This window comes from Urocitellus parryii, chromosome 5 (genome assembly GCF_045843805.1).
Source record: "Urocitellus parryii isolate mUroPar1 chromosome 5, mUroPar1.hap1, whole genome shotgun sequence".
Classification (NCBI taxonomy): domain Eukaryota; kingdom Metazoa; phylum Chordata; class Mammalia; order Rodentia; family Sciuridae; genus Urocitellus; species Urocitellus parryii.
In genome coordinates, this window is record NC_135535.1 from 161,600,119 (window position 1) to 161,621,723 (window position 21,605).

A 21,605-nucleotide genomic window follows, 5' to 3' on the forward strand; every position below is an offset into this window, starting at 1 on the left:
AATTTTGTGACTATAATTTTGAACACTATAACCATTTTAATGTTTTGAAAATTTTTCATCAAACACAAAAACAGAATAAAAATAAATAGCATCATGAAGCCCTGTATACCTGTTACTCATCTTCATATGTTCTCAACATTGACAATAATTATTTTATATCTGATAATATCTAGTCCATATGAAAACTTCCTCATCACCTCGATAATAATTGGTTACATTTGTTTTGTTATTTTTTTCAAATAATGAAGAGACTACAAAGGGGCTATATGCTTGTTTTGTAACATTGTAGTCAAAAATATGTAACAGTCTCACCTGCACTCACCTCCTGGAGAAAGATTATTATATGTAGATGCATCAAAACTGGCACAATAATTAATAGATATTTGAAGAAAAGTACTCAAACTATGCAGATGTCTTGTTCACTTTTTTTTTAAGAGAGGGGGAGAGAGAGAGAATTTTTTTTAATATTTATTTTTTAGTTTTCGGTGGACACAACATCTTTGTTTGTATGTGTTGCTGAGGATCAAACCCAGGCCGCACGCATGTTAGGCGAGCGCGCTACTGCTTGAGCCGCATCCCCAACCCATCTTGTTAACTTTTTAAAAGTATTTCCACAGAATTTTAGTAGATATTGCCTGTATCATTTGTAACAGTGTTGTTCTGATAATGATTTTCTATATCATACATTTCTTCTGCATTTAATATATTTCTTCTTACCAATAAAAATAATCATAAACAAAAAAAATAGATTTTTTTCTTTAAGAAAGATTTGTCTCTTGGCTTCCATTTTTTAAAAAAAATCAATTGCCATTCATATCAATATGAGCTCACAGATATTTAGTTACGTTATAATACAATACTATATTAATTGTATTGCTGAAATTCCAGCCATAACTATTGCAGGTTCTTTCATATAAGCTTCTTTGTCCTTAGGATAGGCTCTTTCTCCACCCACTTTTCTGTTGTGTGTGTGTGTGTGTGTGTGTGTGTGTGCGCGCGCGCGCATTCATGCTGGGGATCAAACCCCAGAGCCTTGGGCAAACCCACTACCCCTGAGCTACATCTCCAGCCCTCTTTCCCCCTTTCAGTATTCCTTATTTTATAGCACCACAAGATGTCCTAAGCTTTCCATACCTCAACCTTTTCCCAGGAAGCACTAGTTCCAGGGCTGGGGTTGTGGCCTCAGTGGTAGAGCGCCAGCCTAGCACATGTGAGGCTCTGGATTTGATCCTTAGCACCACATAAAAGTAAATAAAATAAAGGTATTGTGTCCATCTACAAATAAAAATATATTTTAAAAAAGCACTCGTTCCTTTTAATGAACAAAGATGTTTAGAAGCCAACATCCTGGCAATAGGTGTGCTCATAACTACCTGGCTGTCATTGCTTCTAGGAAATATATTTATGTCTAGTAACTGAGGTATACACACACAGTATTCTTATACCTGAGTGTGTATATATAATACTGTGTACAGTACAACTCAGTGATTTTCAGGTTCATTTCAGACCACTACAATAAAACAAGGCACAGAACTTTTTCTTCAAGAGTTAGGACTTTGCCATGGATTAGGGTTTGATTTAAGGGAATGTTGTATTCAGTTTGATTTTGTATCCATACATTTAAACTTTGTATCACTAGTAAGACTATTTTGCTTTTTATTTGTGTGTTCCTTGTAGTAGTGCTTTTAATTTCCTTCTAGAACTTTCCTTTGCATTTAAAACTTGACAGATACTAGTTTTTGTCCTTTCTTCACTAAGTTTAATCATTTCTAGCTTTTAAGTGCAGCACATGACTCTTCTTTCCCTTGAACGCTAATGTCATTGTGTGGGGTTTAAGTATCCTAAATTTCAGTATTGTTGTGTCTCAGGGAATGAGAGGCCCAAGGAATGGGCAGTCAGTCAAACAGAAGACTTGTTTATTATAAGTTTGCCACCTCACGTGGGCAATATTTATGGGACCCTAAAACAACTACAGTAATAACATCTAAGGTCATAGATTACCACAACAGATACAATAATAGTGCAAAAGTTTGGAATATTATAAGAATTTCTAAAATGTAACATAGACATAAAGAGAACATATGCTGTCGGGAAAATGGCACTAATAGTCTTGTTCAATCCAGGATTGCCACACATCTTGAATTTGTTTAAAAAAAAAAAAAAAAGGAAGTCTGAAAAGTGTAGTAAGTAAGGTATACCAGTATATTTAACTCTAATTCACCTCTACATAGTTCATGGTAGCATTTCCCTTTTCCTTATTGATAACTTTCTCTGATGCTAAGAAAGTGTCTTCATTATTTTCTTATTTTCTCAACCCTCATATACATGTCAAGTATTTAGAAAACTGCCAAATAATATCCCTGTAATAAACAACTTCATCCAAGAGAATACGATGTTTATATAATGTTTTTGTCTTTAGCCTTGTAATATCTAAACAAAATACTGTTTGCTACAGTTATTTATCCTTTCCTTAGCAGCACTTTTGGAAAGGTTTTGTCGTACATGTGTCACAATTAAGACTGATTTATCACAGTTCACTTTCTATCCAGAATTCTCCCAACATTCTAATTGGTATTTGAAAATTTATATTCACTAAAAAGTAACTCACTGTGGTATCCAGTTATCTGGTTTTTGACAAAGGCATAAAATCAGGAATGCACACTACGGAACTATTAAGACCAGTTCTGTCACCCCTAAAAATTCAAAGGTATAGATCAACTCAAATGTGTAACATCAACCTTTCTCCTTCTCTGCAAACCCTGAAAAACAGTAATCTGTTTTCATCTCCATAGTTTTGTATTTTCTAGAATGTCATGTAAATGAAGTAACATAACGCATGATTTAGTTGTAGATGGATATAATACCTTTATTTGTTTGTTTGTTTTGTTCTGTTGGTTCTAGCTTCTGTAACTTAGCAAAATGAATTTAAGATTCAGTCTTATGTGAATTAGTAGGTATTTTATACAAAATAGGGGGTTTAAAGCAGGTGTTTTGAGGCTCATTTTTGTCATGTGAAATGCTTTCTATAGAATTTTTAATTTTTTGATTTTATATTTTGTCTTCCCACTTTGGTTTGCATGTAGTTTCAAGAATTTGTGAAGCTTTTATTTTTATTCTAGTGATTACCTTTGTATGTATAACTTTATAAAAGACATTCAGTATTCTTACTAGGAATTTCTCATTCCCTTTTCTTGGAAGATGTCCCCTTTGTGTTTTTAAGTATACTTCTACCTCAATTACATGATTTATCAGCTTTTCAGGATCTCTTCACCTCTGGGCTATAAAAAAATGAGGAAATCTTACTTAATTTCATAGTCTCTCACTTTCCTTTCCCACTTATAGTATTGGTATTTTTACATGTTTCTTTATTGCCAGGATTTCTAACATTTATGTTCTATTCTGTAACTATACCTACATTCTCCTCTTCCCAATTTTTGATCATAGTCTCTCCTTCCCTTCTACCCGGAAGTATTATGGATCAAATCCATGACCTCACACATGCTAAGCAAGTGATCTATCACTGAAGTACACCCCCAGCCCTTGTTAAGTCTTATTCTTAACAGCTAAAAGGCAATGAACAGAGTCCATATTCATAGCCAAGCCTTTCATACTAGTTGGTTCATCTTTTGTTCTTAATGGTTTTTTCAGAAAGTCATATGGAAACTTTTGTCTTTCAGGTACTTTATGTTCAGTTTTTTTGTCTTTTCACTTATACTTACTTGGTAGTTTAGTCAGATATAAAAATTCTTTTAAAAAATATTTAGTTGTAGATGGATATAATACCTTTATATTTGTTTGTTTGTTTTGTTGTTTGTTTATTTTAGTGTGGTTCTGAGGATCAAATCCAGCACCTCGTATGTGCTAGGCCAGTGCTCTACCACTGAGCCACAATCCGAGCCCCCAGATATAAAATTCTTAGCGAGAGTTCTTCTTGAGAAGAAAGTCAGCATTGCTCTTACCACTTTAAATGATGCTTTGAAGAGTCTGAGGAGTCACATATATTTCTTCACCACACTTGTGTTAATGTTGCGCTTTTTCCAATTACAGATTTAGGTGTTACTTCTAGAAAGTTTTCTTACATATATCTTTACATCAAGATAGCAATTTCTGGGGGCTGGGATTGTGGCTCAGCAGTAGAGCGCTCGCCTAGCATGAGCAGGGGACCCAGGTTGGATCCGCAGCACCACATAAAAATAAAGGCATACAAGTGGAAGAAATGTTTTACAGTAGAGGGGGTTGAGAGAGAAGAGGGGAGGGGAGGGGAGGGGAGGGGGGATAGTAGAGGTTAGGATAGAGAGCAGAATTCATCAGACACTAGCATGGCAATATGTAAATCAATGGAAATGTAATTGATGTAACTGATGTGATTCAGCAATCTGTATACGGGGTAAAAATGGGAGTTCATAACCCTTTTGAATCAAACTGTGAAATATGATATATCAAGTTAGATGTAATGTTTTGAACGACCAACAATAAAAATAAAATAAAATAAAATAAAGGCATTATGTTGGGGAAAAAATTTAAAAATTAAAAGAGCAGTTTCTGTTTCTTACCATTCCCACTGGCCTATTTTATCTTTATTCTTTTAGCCACTTCAAATCATTCTGTTTAATATGTCTTTACAACAGATAATTTATCTTTTTTCTTGAGGCAATTTGAATATCATAATTAGCTGCTGATATGTTTGACCTCAAATCTGTCATGTTATTATGTGACATATTTACTAAATATATATATACTATTCTATTTGGCATATTTTCTATTTATATATTTTTCATTTTATTATATTGGAAAATTTGTATTTCTTTGGTAGTAGCTAGCATAGTTACCTTTTAATATGCCTTTATAATGGTCTTAATCCTTATTTTCTGTATAACATTTTCCTACCTGTGCTATTGGTTATAAATTATAACCTTCAGTCCCCTTCTATTACTTAAAACAGTGATTTTATTCTACTTTTTATCACTATTCTCTCAGTTTTTAGATTGTATTCTAAATTGTCAATTTATTTTTACAATCTATTTTTTCCATCTTTTTATAGCTATAATTATAGTTATGTCATTAAATATAATTAGAACCTATAAAAGTCATTGAATTCTTCCCCCAATCACCTCATGTTTTTATGAGGCTGTCTTCTAATATATCAGAAAAAGTATATATATATACAGTATTCCCTACGTTCTCTTTTTGCCTATAGCTTTGATATTTGAAAGATACCTGGGCTGGGTATAAAACTGTTTTTTGAAATTTTTCTATATTATTGTCTTGATTTGTATATTGCTCTTGAGAAGTCCAATGTCAGCCTAATTTTCTTATCCTTAATAATCCTTAATAATGATTTTACCTTTTTGCCTAGAGGCCCTGAGTATATTTTGTCATTAAAGTCTAATTTTTTTATCAGGATATATCTTACATTTCATTGTATGGAATCAAATTTCCTGAAATATTCAGTAAGTTCTTTATAAAGATTTAAATTTTCTTCTGAGAATTTTTCTTAAGATAGATATATATATATATATACACACACACATATATATATATATATATATACACATATATATATATGTATATATATTTTTTTAACATTTATTGTTTTAGTTTTCGGCGGACACAACATCTTTGTTTGTATGTGGTGCTGAGGATCGAACCCAGCACCACGCGCATGCCAGGGGAGCACGCTACCGCTTGAGCCATATCCCCAGCCCTTAAGTTATATTTTAAATATGATTTCTCTTTCAGAGTTTTAGTTTTTTTCAAGGGTTCTGATTGTGTATTTGTTAGACTTTTTTTCCTTGTCTTATCATCCATAATTTTATACTCTAATCTCGCTTTAATGCTCTTGATTGTTTGCCTTTATTTCTTCACTACCCCAGGTTTGGATATTCATTTAATATATTTGTTTTAGCGTACTTTGTAATTTCATCCTGGGGTGATTTTATCTTTTTGTTGCATTTCTTCCCTGAATTCTGTGCTGATAATACTGCAGACGTGGTGACATGTTTTCTTTGAACTTTGTATTCATCTTCTGGCTCATTAGGAGAGTATGAATAGAAATTTGGTGGGCTGAAGTTGTAGATCAGTGGTAGAGTACTTGCCTACCAAGTTTGAGGCACAGGGTTTGATCCTCAGCACCACATAAAAATAAATAAATTAGGGCTGAGGTTGTGGCTCAGTGGTAGAGCACTTGCCTAGCATGTGTGGGACACTGAGTTTGATTCTCAGCACCATATATAAACAAATAAATAATTAAAGGTCCATCAATAACTAAAAAAAAATAAAATAAAGTTATTGTGTCCATCTACAACTAAAGTTAAAAGAAAAAGAATTTAAAGAAATTTCACTACAGGTGATTGGTGTTATTCTCAAATAGAATTTTCAAAAATAGCCATATTTTTTCCTCTGGTGACAGTTTTATCCAGGGCCTCATATATGCTATATCAAAAAGATGGTCTGGGAATATAGCTCAGTTGATAGAGTGCTTCCCTCGAATGCACAATTCCCTGGGTTCAATCCCCAGCACCAAATAAATAAATAAATAAAATTAACTGTTTTCTATGTGACCACTGTATTTACTATAATTTAGAAATATCAATTATAGTATCTTAGATACACATTTTTGGTTTTTTCTCACAAATGTTTTATTTCATTAGTTCCCATTTCATTTTTCTACTTCCACATCTGACCTCCATTTCATTTAGTATATTTTATCAATGTCTCTTCTTCATTCCTTCGATGGTTTTATTTTTATTTTATAATCTCTTTACTCCAGTTTATATTTTCAGTTTATATTTTCACTCTTGAATCAAGTTTTCCATGCTTTGGAGTCTCGGATTAATAAGGATTATTGCCTCATGAAATTGGTTTATTAATTTGTTTATAATTTTTGTGTGTTTTATTGCTACCTACTTCTGTACAGTGTCTTATGTGTCATTTATTTTTCCAGGCTTTTCTTTCTTCTATTCTTGTATACAGTTGAGGCTGATTCAGTATGAGTACTCATCTTTGAATAGTCGTTTTTCTGTGTAAGCAGGTTAAAATAAGGAAGGGGCTGTAGATGTATTTCATAATAGCAAGAAATTTTCTTACAAAGGACTGGGGATGCACCTCAGCAGTACAGCACTTGCCTAGCATATATGAAGCCCTGGGTTCAATCCTTAGCTTTATAAAAAAATTGTTTTCTTTATGATACATATATACCAATTTATTTAATCATCTGAACTTAGTGGTATACAAATAGGAAGAAAATTCTCACTATCTCTCAAGCACTTTATATCAGATTTCCTTGCCCTTAATCTTTGGTGACATTTAGGGAAGCATCACCATGGACGTCAGTCATTCCAGTTTTTAAGGAAATAGTCTATTTTTTTTTTTAATTAAAATTTGAGTCTAACATTAAAAATGTCAGTCTTATGATCATAAATTGTAAATTTTAATGTCATTAAAAATGTCAGTTTTTCCTTTTGTGAGCCATAGAATAATGTCATTTCAGTCAAAATGTAAACAATGGTATTGTTATATATTATCATTAAGTTTCAGTGCAACAGCATAAAAAACAAGAACAATCAAGATATTCCTGAGTGACATGAAAGGGAAGTGTGAAGCATCCTAACGTATGCAAGCATTACAATTTTGTGATTAAACACAGTGTTCTGTTGGCACAGTGGTAGAATAGGACAGAGAGGACAAAGACAGGATCCTCATTCATAGTAATTTCATTAATGAAAGAGCTAGTATTGCAGCTCAGTGAGGATGTGGTCAATTATTCAATAAACAGTTCAGGGATAATTTTTTTCCATAAGGAAAAAAATGAAGCCAAATTCCTATTCTACATTGTATTAGTCTGTTTTTCATTACTATAATGAAATACCTCATGCAGGCTAACTTTACAAAGAGGTTTATTTAGCTCACAGTTCTGTGAATTCAAGGGAATATGTCAGTTCTGGTGAGGACCTCTTGACAGATGACATGCATTGGTAGGAACACAGGTAGGAATAAGAGATCCTGTTGCCATACAGGAAGTCAAAGAGAGATTCAGGAGTTGGGCTTGCTTTTATAACAACTTACAAAAACTAATTTGGATTTCAGGGAGAACTACCCTAAACTACCCTAATTCCTCTGGGGCTATGCCCTCAAGGACCTAACCACCTCCCTCCTGGCCCCACCTCTTAAATATCCATACCACTCTCTAACATCCCCACATTAAAACCCAAGCCTCTCACACATGAAAAACTATGGGAGACAAGTATGTCCAAACTATAGCTACACTATACAGAAAAATGAATTTCAGGTGGATTATATATTTAAATGTGAAAATTAAAATAACAACACTTAGAATTATTTATAATATATAAATAATTCCTAGAAATCAACATGAAAAAGACAATAACAGGAAAAAAAATCTGAAGACTGCATTGGAAAATTTATTAGAAGGAAATCGCATCTATTAAAGTAATGAAAAATTACCCTACCTCATTATTAATCAGGAAAATTTAAATGAAATCTGCAATTTTACAATAATCAATTGATATTTTATAATTTACAGTTGGCAAAAATTTTATATGTTGCCCAAGATTTGGATTAATGGCTCATACACACTGGAAAACACTTTTGCATTATTTATTAGAGTATAAGTTTCCTACTATTCAGAAAATGTTGTTGCTTTTAGGTACTTATTATGTCTGACATCTAGAATTTAATAAATTATGAACAAGGCCTTTACATGGGAAATTATGAACATAATTGAGAGAACTGAAAGCTGAAATAAATGGAGATGAATTTTAAAGATATCTTAGATTAGAAGATTCAATATTGTAATGACTCAATTTTTTCAGTTTTCAAATTAATCTGTGGATACAGTGCTACTCTAATTAAATTTTTAATAAGTAGTATAAATTGAGAAACCAATTTCTAAGTGTTTTTGGAATTCAAAAGATCAATGATAGCCAAGACCCTTTTGAAGATAAACAAGTTGTAATTATTTAACTTAGTGGATATTGAGTCATCTTATAAAGTTACAGCAATAAAAATATGATACTAGTACAGTGATAAACATTGAAACAGAACAGGGAATCGAAAAACATTCCAACAGATAGAATCTTCATTTTGATTAGTTTATTGCAGCTAATGATAGCTACTTTAAACATGCGTTTTTTTCAGTAAATATTTAAAGCTATAAAATGAATATGTATATATTCTTTTAGTTGCAACCTATTTCCTTGAGAAGCATACTGAAGCATATTATGATGTCTGAGGCCAGATGTAACTCTTGGGTCCTAGTTCTTTCGTGTGCTCACTGTTTGTCTGAGGGTAGTTATTAGAATATTTTGGTTCTTAGTTTTTTTAATCTATAGTTAGAGATAATAAAACTATCTCTTAGGATTATGGTGAAAGTTAAGAAATAACCAGTATAATCCTGCTGGCACATTCTCTTCCCATAATAATGGGAATTGTTATAGTTTTGTCAGGAACACAAAACTTATTTTTTTAAATTCTCAATAAAAAATCATGTTTCATGGATCTCTATATATTGTGTATTACATTTAACCTTATCAAATTGTGTCCTTTGTCATGGTTGCTATTAGATATTTTTTGAGTGTGTTCAATTTCTTATTCAGAGTGACTTCCTAACCATGGTAGGTTTATATGGTTTTAGAAGAGTGCTATTATTGCCCTACATTCAGAAAATAGTCTTATAAATTATACACTGTGATAGCATTATAAAAATTGAAAGTCCCCAGATAATCAGTGTTCTTTAAATATAACACAGTTAAATATAGGAAAGGATTAACTATTAGTTTTCATAATGAACCCTGTTGTAGAAATTAAACTGATTAAAATGTAATTTTTGTACCTGCCAATGATAATGTTTATGAATTTTGTTATGTTGATTGGTCCTTCCATTTCAGAATGAGTGATTGATAGGGAAAAAAATAATACAAATAAAATAGGCCATCCATAGGCACATATCCACAGATTTAACTGACAAAGGATCAAAAAATATTTTTAAAACTTGTGTACTAGGGCTGTAGCTGTAGCTCAGTGACAGAGTGCTTACCTAACATGTGTGAGGCACTGGGTTCGATCCTTAACACCACATAAAAATAAATAAATAAAATAAAGGCATGCCGTCCATCTACACCTCAAAACAAATTTAAAAAAAAAAAATACAGAAGTTTTTTCCTGGTCATTATTTCCTAAATAATATAGTAGCTCTTTTAAAAACTCTTTAGATAGCATTTACATTGTTAATAATCTAGAAATGATTTAAAGGGAGGATGTGCATAGGTCATATATAAATATTGCTTCATTTTATATAAGGAATATTGCTATCTGTGGAACATTCTATAACCACTCCCCATAGAGACCAAGGGATAGCTATGTAGCGCTTATTAAATAAGTTGTACATGATTAAAATGAATTAGTGAATGGTCCTCGAATTTTTAGTGTTTCTTTCATTCAATATTCCATTTAGGGGTTTTTTCCTGGGCACTTTAAAGTTGATAAGAAGATGCTTAGACCAGTTTATTATTTGGCTAATTTTTTTAACCTCTTATTTTAAAAACTAATTTAGAAATATTTTCCTTAAAATCCTGAAGTTCTTTGACCCTGAGAAAATTTCCACTATCTTTTTAACCTGAATCTAATTATGAGAAAAATTTCAGATAAATTTTCATTTTGGAACATTTTACCATATTAAATATAAAACAAATGCATCACATATCTTTCTTATCAAAATATATATTGTATCTAGATGCTTTGGGGGAAGACCTCACAATATTATAGTGTCCTAAACCATAAAGTAAACAGTAAAAATAAGGGACATGGCAATAAATAATTAGAGTAGTTAAAATAAATGTATTTATATTGCAGACCACATAGATAACTTACCTTTCATACTCAGTGTATTATTTGACATCTAAAAATCATATATTTTCCAGGCAACCAGGAGGTATGATCCACACACACCAAGTGATTCCAGTATAGCTAGTGTCCTAACTAGTAACAACTTAATATAACTGAAAGTGGCATGAAGTAAAAAGTACAAAACATTGCCTGTGTGCATTCTTCCTTCAGATATTTAATCTGAATCTATTCATAAGGAAAAGATCAGATAAATCTTCATGTTGGAACATTATACAAGACAATGGCTTGTAATCTTTGAAAATTCTACTAAATGAAAGAGTAGATGCAGACTGTTTCAGATTAAGAGAAACTAAAGAGATTTGACAAGTAAATGTAATAGTAGATCCTTGAATGAAACTGAATTCAAAATTTTTTAAACAGAAGAAAGGGCTTAGCTACAAAGAACATTTTTTTTGAGATGGTTGAGAAATTTTAGGTATGTACTATAATATAACATTGCATTACTATCATAGTTTGTGTTTATGTAGGGAAATGCCCTTGGTCTTAGGAAATGCATAGTCAATGTATCATGATGGGGTCATAATGTCTGTAACTAATTTTCCATTGGTTAAGGGAAGGAATAAGGTATGTGGGTGTAACATATTGCAATTGATTAATATAGGTAGATGGCCCAACAGTTTTCCTTGCACAAGGATCCTAGTTTTTTCTAAAGGTTTAGTATTTTTCAAAATGCATAGTTAAAGAAAATTCTATAAAAAATTACTTTTGTAAAGTATTGTAATAATAATAAATGAATATAGTTTTATAACTTTCATCAGTTAGTGTTTTCAAAGAATCTCATTGTTAGAAGGCAGGGAGTTCTCTCCCATCTTAAAAAATAATTTTCCAGCTAGGCAAAATGGTGCATGACTGTAATTCCAGTGACTCTCGAGGCTGGGATGGGAGGATCACAAGTTCAAGGCCACCATCAGGAACTTAATGAGACCTGATCTCAAAATTTTTTGAAAAGGGGGGGGCTGGTGTTGTAGCTCGGTGGTAGAGCTCTTGCTTAGCAAGAATGAGACAATGGGCTCGATCCTTAGCACCACATAAAAAATATAAATAAATAAATAAAGGTTATCGAGTCCATCTACAATTTTAAAAAAATAAAAGATAAGTAAATAAATAAAAAGGAAAAATAAAAGATAAGTAAATAAATAAAAAGGACTGGGGTTGTGGCTCAGGGATAAAGCACCACTAGGTTCAATCCCCAGAACCCCAAATTTTTTTTCCAAATTTAAAGTATTAGAAATAGAGGCATTAAGGAATTTTTTTTTCATTTTGGTTCAAAATACAGTGAAAACATTAGATACATTTAATTGATCAGACTGGGGTTCCATGTTTAGTTTTGTTTAGCAGGTAAAGCATTGAAAGTTTAGGGTATTGAAGGTAGAGCATCTAAGTTCTATAGTGAGATTGTCCATATTCAAACCCTGATTATATCACTTATCAGCTGTGTGACCTTGATAAGTCATTTGACATATCTCTGCCTTGTGTCCCAAAATATCAGATGGAGTAATAATAGCACCTATTTCTTAGGAGTTTAATAATGTAAGTTCACAAGGAACACTTTGTATATATGCTTAACCATCTTTTCAAATATTGAGGTCTGTGATATAAGAGACATAGAAGTTCTGTTCAAGACTTAGGAGAATATACTCAGCAGAGAGTTTATATGATAAGTATAAAAATAATACTGCCCAGAGAAATTTAGCAGATTTAAATGAATAAAGGAAGTTTATGTTATCTAGATAGACTTAAGAGAAGTGAGAAAAGGAGACCTACTACCAGTTGGGGTAATGGCTTAATGACTTAAATAAGAGTGCAGATACAGGTAGTACATCCAGAGTGGACTACAGTGTGTGTGTGTGTGTGTGTGTGTGTGTGTGTGTGTGTGTGTGTGTGTAAAAGAAAGAGAAAGAATCATTGAAATGTTTAGATTTAACTTAAATTCTGATTTTAAGAATTCATTTTCCCTCCACATTCTGCTTTTGGTTGCATTTTTCCTAAGGCATTCCTTGAAACAATGATGTACCTTACTCCTGAAAAGCTGCAGTTGTTCCACACACAGAGCAGGGGTAAATTTTTTGTCAGTTCAATTGTATCCCTGATGATAGCTCATCCTAAGTTCTGAACAAAACTACCAAATGGCAACTCACAGAATTAAACCAATTTCCATTTACTCCAGTTGAAATGGCATGCACAGATTTTTTTAAGTGTAAGACATGTGATTATATCTACTTCACTGAAACCACCAAATATCAGGGGGAAAATGTCCTGTATAAGTAGGCATGATATAGTGGGCTTTGTAATGTTCTCTTAAGAGAGTCTTTAAAATCATGTTAAAATAATTTGAGGGTTTTTTTTTTTTTACTTTTTTAAATCAGAAAGAGTCCCCATCAGTTTTATCCTTAATATTTTAGCCTACATTTTTGCAAAATTTAATCCAAGATTTCTGAAAATGAATCCTGGTGACAATCATAATCTATATACTTTAAAATGCCTTCTCTTTATTCTTTTATTTCAAGTCTTTGGCATCATAATTTCAGTAAGGAAGAAAATAGGCATGATTTTTAAATATCTCAGAAAAGATTTTCCAAATTAGGTAAAAATGCTTGAGGAAGTAAAACCTTTTTTGGCTTTCATTGCAATATTGATTTTATCAGTGTTTTCCTGTAGAAATACCTGTATCCTAACCTAAAAAAACAGTTCAACATGTGGAATGTGTTCTATAATTAATTATAGTATAGAACTATGTTAATCCACAGAATATTGCCGGAATTTACCAACAAAAACAAACTTTATTAATTAGAAGAAAATTGTAGTTTAAAATGCTGAAGATATTGTAGCCTTTACGTAGCATATGCCCTCTGAGGATACATTTGTCATGATTAGCACAAAGTTTTTACCTTTAAGCTTTAATAGTTATTTACACAATGCTAATAAATAACAAAACCCCTTGATTCTTCTTTCAACCTAGATCTCTTAACTGAAATGGGCCCAAAGTCCATAGAATTAAATGCTGTTCATCTCGACCTCATAACAAATTTTTTTGGTTCTTGGTTGGTTTGTTTGGTTGGTTTTGTTTGTTTGGTTTTTGGTTTTATTTGTTTGTTTGTTTGTTTGTTTGTTTTTTAAGTTATAGATGAATACAATACGTTTATTTTATTTATTTATTTATTTATTTTTATCTGGTGCTGAGGATCAAACCCAGGGCCTCACATGGACAAGTCAGTTCATTGATCTTTGTCTTAGTTTTCTCTTAGTAGGACTGAACAGTTTGTTCCCATATTGTCATGTCTCTCTCTTAATGTTTTTTAATCAAGTCAAATTACTTTGTCTTTCGTGACTTTTATATTTGAGAAAATATGCTCTGTTTATTTTGTAGAATGTTGCTTAATTTGGGTCTGCCTTATATTATTAAGTTTATAGTATGCGGTTTGGGGTAGAATACCAGAAATATGATATATCTGATCAGATAACTTATCAGGCGGTACATGATATGTGTTTTTTCCTAATGCTGATGATGTTACTTTTGATCATAAGATGATTTTTTTCACTTTCTCTACCATATGTCACCATTTCCTTTTTGTATTAAATATCTCATGGGAAGGTACTTTGAGACTATGTAAATACCCTATTTCTCTTCATGTTCACATTCTTGCTCTGACATCCATTGTCAGTTCTTACTAGAAAGTTATTACTACAGAAGTTGCTAAACAGTGATTTTTTTTATTCCCCTCATTTTTTTCTGTGTATGCTAGTTTTTACTTCTGTAAGGTGAACCTAATTGATGTAAAAGAATAATAATAATATTTAATTAATATAGTATATAACATTAAATTTAACACAATTCTTCACATATACAAGCTCTCAAAATTTTTAGATAATTTTTGTGGCATTTATACACAATGGAATATTACTCAGCAATAAAAAAGAATAAGATCATGGCATTTGCAGGGAAATGGATGGCATTAGAGAAGATTATGCTAAGTGAAGTTAGCCAATCCCCAAAAAAACAAATGCCGAAAGTCTTCTCTGATATAAGGGGGGTGACTCAAAATGGGGTTGGGAGGGAGAGCAAGGGAGGAAAATTACATCTAGATAGGGAATATGGGTGGGAGAGAAAGGGAGAGAGAATGGGGAAAAAAATTTAAAAATTAAAATCTTACATAAAAAAAGAATATTAGATAATTTTTATTAAGGAAGCACATATACTATGGTAAGAAATAGATATTTTCTAAGTCCTTTGAAAAATCATAGGAAATGTTAAGATATCAAGTATTTTTTGTATACCCATCATGAATGTTTCATTTTATCTTCTGTAAGGTCAGAAGTGAGAAGACCACATGTGAATGTTTTTTATTTTGGTTAGTATTTGGTTAGTTAATATAGAAAGTGTATTTACAGTGCATTTCATTTGATATGTAGTGTTTGAAATTCTTGTTGTAGTGTAGTCATTAAATAAGAGAAACATAGAAACATCAAATTAGAGAAACATAGAAACATATCAAATTAGGTTTTGATTCAGTGCATTGAATTATGAAATTATTTGTGGTTGTCTTAATTCTTTAAAAATAATTAAATTAATGTTTTTAAATAATATATACATAGTTAACTGATTTTATGCTCACGTGTTTATAGTGAAAAAGAGTTATATCTCTGTCCCACTTTCTGACAGCCTTTTTGCTATTTCTTTGGTTATTTACCTCCATGTTTTTAATTTCCTAATCCATCTGTTTTATGTATTGTTTAATGACCCATTACTATGATAAGGTAGATCTTTAACTCTTAAAACACATGCATCCGATCCTTTTTTCCTCTTTTTTATTCCCCAAGATAGTTTGGCTAAATTAATTTAAGTACAAATATATATCAATTTGTATATTCTTCATTTCTGAGACAAATTGTTTTCTGTAATGCTTTACAACTTTTAGTTCCTAGGGTTTAGCATTCCTTCAACTTTTTCATTTCTTAGGTAATTCTTTATGCCCATCATTGCTTCTGTACATATACCTTCCAGTAATTTCTTAAAATTTTTCAAATTGTGTGTAGATAAACCTGCCAGTCATCATTAAAACTCTGACTAGCATTGTTGTCTGTGTGTTAAAGACCTTCCTTCTGGGGTCCTTCATTTTTCTGCTCAAAATTTTGCCTGGACTTTCCTTCATCATTATCCCCAAATTCTTTTCACTTCAGATTTCTTTTACATCTTCAGTTTCTAGAGTCCCACCCATTCTCATTCAAATTCTTGTTTTGATGGTTTACATTTTCTGAGAACAAACACAGGTAGATAAATATTCTGAGACAAACAAAATATCTGTCTCAAAATATCTCAATTTACACTCACTCTAGACTAATATTGTGGCCACATGTGGAATTCTAGGAAGAAAATCTATTTCCTTTAAATCTTTAAACCATTGCTCTATTATATTTTAACCTCACATGTTTTTCAGCAGGCTATTTCCCCTTTTTTTTTAATTTTCTTTTTCTTTTTCTAAGCCTTTGTAGATGATTTTCCCCTAGAAATTATTCTTGTTTTCTAAGATTTTGTAATAATAATAATGTAGCTGTCATTAATTATATTAATAAATTAGTCCCTATAAATTTAGACATTGTTTGTTCTGGCATTTTTTTAATGAAATTTCACTGCCTGGATTCGTTGTCTACATTTATTTCTTCCCCTTTTTCTCTTTTTTCATTTTGATTTTTTTTACCCACTTTTCTGTTGCATTGGAATTTCTTTTATAAAAAAAAATATTTATTTTTCAGTTTTAGGTGGACACAATATCTTTATTTCATTTTTTTAGTGGTGCTGAAGATTGAACCTAGTGCCTCATGCATGCTAGGCAAGCATTCTACCACCGAGCCACAACCTCAGTCCTTGAATTCCTTTTTTGTTGTTGTTGTTGACCATTTATGTTTAAGAGAGACTCACTAAATAAACTATGTTCTTGTTTTAATAATAAACTTGTTCTTATGTTAGTAAAGGACAGCTTTTTCATAACTATCCATGCCTTCTCCAGGCTGTGTAGTCTCTCCAAAGAAGATTGGATCATCCAGTTTTCCATTTGGGTGCTTGTTATGTAAAACATCTGTGGGGCTATTTGTTTGTAAATTTTCGTTTAATCACCACAGCCTGTTTTTAGTCAAGCAAATTGTGAACTCTTCCTTCCTTTGTGTTTAAAGTTCTGAGTCTGAAGCCTTTATAGTTCTTCCCTAACCTGCCTTCCCTCCATTAATTCTGCTGCCATAAGGAAAAGGGATGTTTGGCTACGTGGGATGGGAATGGGAATCTGAAAGTTCAACTCCTACTCCTGTCCCCTATTTCAGCCCCACTAGATCCATCATTTTCTGAATTTTGCAGAGTTTGGGAGATGAATCAGCTTGTTTCGCATTAGAGTTTCCTTGTTTATACTTTAGGTTTCTTCACTCTGTTTGTCATCGCTTTTCCATGTATTTTCTCACTTCAGATATTGTAATTCAGGTTTATCAATATCTTCTAATTGTACTTACAAGGGGACCTAATTGATATAAAATAATAATAATAATAATAATATGTAGTTAATGTAGTATATAACATTAAATTTAAAACAAGGGACCGAAGTTTTAATTTTTCATTATTTGTTTTGATGTGATTTTTGAGAGTAAAATGTACAGAAATGTCTTTGACAATGCTATTTAAAATTAACTCCTCATTTTCAATCATCTGTCATTAAAAGCTATCCCTACTTAGATGTATATGGTGGTATATACCTGTCACTGTAAATGTTAGGAATAAATCTTATGGACTTAACTGGGAAATATTTTCTTTGATCAACAAAATTTTGGATTACTTTTAGCAGCATTTCTAGAATAAACAAATAACACATTATTAACAATAGGCCAAGAATTAAAATGCATCTCATTTCCATAAGCATTTATTAATCATTTATTAATTTCCAGAAACAGTATGTTCATTGTTTGCTAACCTTTAAAATAAAACATTGATTTTGGCTTTTTGTTTTGTTTTGTTTTGTTTTTTGGCAGTGCTGGGAATTCAACCCAGGGCCTCAGACATGCTAGGCAAGTGCCCTACCACTGAGCTTACCCCAATCCTGAAGAAATGACTTTTTAAATGTTACTACTCGGTTCATTCATCAGTGTTAGCAATAAAAAGCATGATTTTTCTTTTAAATTAAGTTTTAAAAAATGTGTATATTCATTGAAGTTTTTCTAAGTATTTTTCTAAGTTCCCTATTTTTTACTTAACCTTTTAATCTTTTACTCTTTGGGGTGGTAGTCTTTAACATCCACTTAACATTTAATATTTAATATTCATTATATTTCCCAAGTTTGTTCTGTTTCCTTCTTTCCCTCTCTCATATCCTCATTTTTTTCGTTGGAGTGTTTCTACTTTGTCCCAACATACTACAGTAGTACAGTACTTTCCACAAGGCCTTGTGTTACTGCATGAGTCTAAGAGATCTTACTCTGGGTTTTGGTAATGTTTTTATTTTTTAGTTATTTGGAAGTTTGGGCTTTTTTTTTCTTTTTTCTTAAAGTTATGCTGAAGGAATGATGTTTTTATAAATTTATTTTGCTCTCCTTGTTTTCTGTTGTTTCAGAAAGAGAAGGATTCTGGTGACATTAGTTGTTTCAGCTACCCAAAATTCCTCAGCTTAATTTGTTTTAACTTTATACATTGTCTTTTCTCTTCTCTCTCTCTACTCTGAGCAGACTCATTTATTCAAAAATAATAATTATAATAGCCTATAATGCTAATAACTTTGGAGACTGAGGATCATAAGTTTGAGACCAGTCTGGGCAACTTAGCAAGACCTTGTCTTGAAATAAAAAATACAAATAAAAAAGAAATGGGGATGTAGCTCATTGACAGAGCACTCCTGAATTTTATTGCCTCTATCACCAAAAAAAAAAAAAAAAAGATTCAAAAAGAATTGAATGAGTGCTCACCCTGTACTAGATATGGTTCTGAGCATACAGTATAAACCACACAGATAGGCTTTCAAAACCTAAGGAATATTACATTCTAGTGGTAGGGACAAAAAATAAGTGAGTGAATATATAATATCTGATATAATTTTAGCTGGTGATAAATGTTGTGTTTAAAATAAAGCCAGATAGAAGTAAAGTTGGAAAGGTTGTAGCACTACACAACAATAATTGAAAAAGAAGTCTTTTAGTTATGTGAACATATTGCATCATAAGACAATAATATACATCTACTTATATTAGCATTTATGTTGTGCAAATAATAAAGGTTTTGCCACTTTTCAAGTATCTATGAGAAATATATTGATTGATTCTGAAATCTCTCTAGTTGAGTGTACTGCATGATGTTATGGAATGCATATCAACTGAAAGACTCAAACACAGCCTCAAGCAGGTTCCTGCACACCTGTAACCCCAGTGACTTGGGAAGCTGAAGCAGGAGGACAAGTTCAGTGCCAGCATTGGCAACTTATTGAGGCCCTGACACAAAATAAAAACTTGAAAAGTGGGATAAAGCTCACTGGTAAAGTGCCACACCGGGTTCAACCCATCTCCAGAACCAAAAAAAAAAGCCTCAAAATATCTTGTTATTTTACCGTAGATATTATAGAACAGATATTGATAAAAAGATTATTTGAAGAACATGTCTTTTCTTTCACATTTTATGTATGGACCATCAGAAAGCTATTTACTTGGTTCTTATCCCCGTCTCCATTGCTTTCACTGAGATGTTTTAATATTGAAACCTTGATATTTCAGTGATAAATAGTACAATAAAAATGACTGAACTTGCTTTTGAGAAGTTCTTGAGGACAACATAGTCTTCTTTTAATTGGTGTTTAATATGACAAGTTTATTTGAGAACCAAATGTTTCTTATAAGAAAATAGCATGTTTCATCTTTTTAAAAATGAAAGCTTGGTAACTGAACATATCTTTTTGTTTTGGTTTCCAAGAAACTTAAAACCAAGTTCAAAGGTAATTCAAGATCCCCATGCCATGTTATTTCTTTTTTATTTTTTTTTTAGATAGTTGCAAGATTGTGGAATGGTGGCAGCGTGTGTGTAAATGAGTGAGCAGAAGGACAAGTCAGTGGGCTGGAATTTCAGTACCTTCTTGAATCATTAATTGTGTGACCTTGGGCAATTTGGGCAACTTTTCTGAAACTTAATTTCATCTGCAAAATTGTGATTAATAGATCAAATACTGTTACTTCCAGAACATTGTTTTCATGGGAAATAACATGGAAGTACAAAATATAACCAAATAATAGCAGAACTAGGCCAACCACCATAGTTATAGAAACTAAGTTTGCGTTTTTGTTTTTTTTTTTTAAGAGAGAGAGAGTTTTTTAATATTTATTTTGTTTTAGTTTTCAGCAGGCACAACATCTTTGTTTGTATGTGGTGCTGAGGATCAAATCCAGGCCACACGCATGCCAGGCAAGCGCGCTACCGCTTGAGCCACATCCCCAGCCCCAAGTTTGCGTTTTTATGCAGATAATGTTGAACTTCCTCTTAGGGAAAAAAAAAAAAACTTCCACCACACTAATGTGTTTCCTCTACCACAGCCAATTTTTATATTTTTATTGTGAACCTCTTTTTTTGCCATCTTCATGAAGATTGAGTTTTCCTGTAATGGATAAAAGTCTTAATAATAATGAAAAGATTTATCAACATTTTTATGGGTGATTTATAAAATCAGCTGGGAGGGCTTATGAGAACCCACATTGCTGTGAATTGCCCACACAAGTTTCTGCTTCAGTAAGTCTGGGGGTGGGACCAAGAATTTGCATTTTTCCAAGTTTTTAGGTGATTCAGGAATTGCACTTTGAAAACTATTATCCCATATCATTGTTAAAAATGCATTGTCACTTTTCTTATTTTAAAAATTATATCAATGCTTAGACCTTAGTAATACCCACAAGACAACATCTAGGTAATATAAAATATCTGAATAATATTTAATTGACATATTGACATACAAAGCTTTCAGTGTCATGAAGTAAAGTGAGAAAATGATTTGACAGGTTTCCTATCTAAGGTCAAGGCTATCTATACTTTTTTTTTTAACATTTTCTACTACTGTTGTCAAGGGATAGATACTAATCCAGCAGCAATCAGGGTTTTCTTCAACAATAAAGAAAGTATTCATGTCTAAAAGCAATCCTCTCCTTTTGACATACTGGCAACACCTAAGAATAGTATGTCAGGGTCAATGTAAGTACATTTACTGTCAGCCTCGCTCTTTCCTAGATTGTAGAAAATGGTATAAAATCTGACTTTTATCAAAAACAGAAACACTGCCCACTTAGAATGATAAAACAATAGCTTTCAGCTTAGTCGTTTCCATTTATAAAGTGACCCTTTCGTAAAAATAAACAATGCAAACTTCAGAGAACTAAAACAATTACCCAGAAAAATAGTTGCATTTTTGCTATTTTTGAACTCAGATTTAAAACAACTAGGTCTAATGGTAACTGGGTTAGAAATCACTGTTTTGTGTTCTATTAGGTCAAACTACTTAAGATCACTTCACAATAAAAAATGTCCAAAAGAATAATCATTTCAGTGTAGTTACTTGAAAGATCACTTATGTTTAGTAACTTCTCTTTCAGAACCTGACCCACATATTTCTTAAACACTTTTATCACAGATAGAATTTTTTATTTTATATTTTCTACTAAAACCTCAGTTAATTAGCTTTATG

At 31.9% G+C, this 21,605-nt stretch overlaps 1 protein-coding gene across 2 annotated transcripts in view; it reads left to right on the forward strand.

Annotated features, from left to right (window-relative positions):
• The window catches only part of Adk (adenosine kinase), a 468,242-nt gene that overhangs the window by 270,797 nt on the left and 175,840 nt on the right, over window positions 1-21,605 (forward strand). The gene's annotated exons all lie outside the window — the stretch shown is intronic.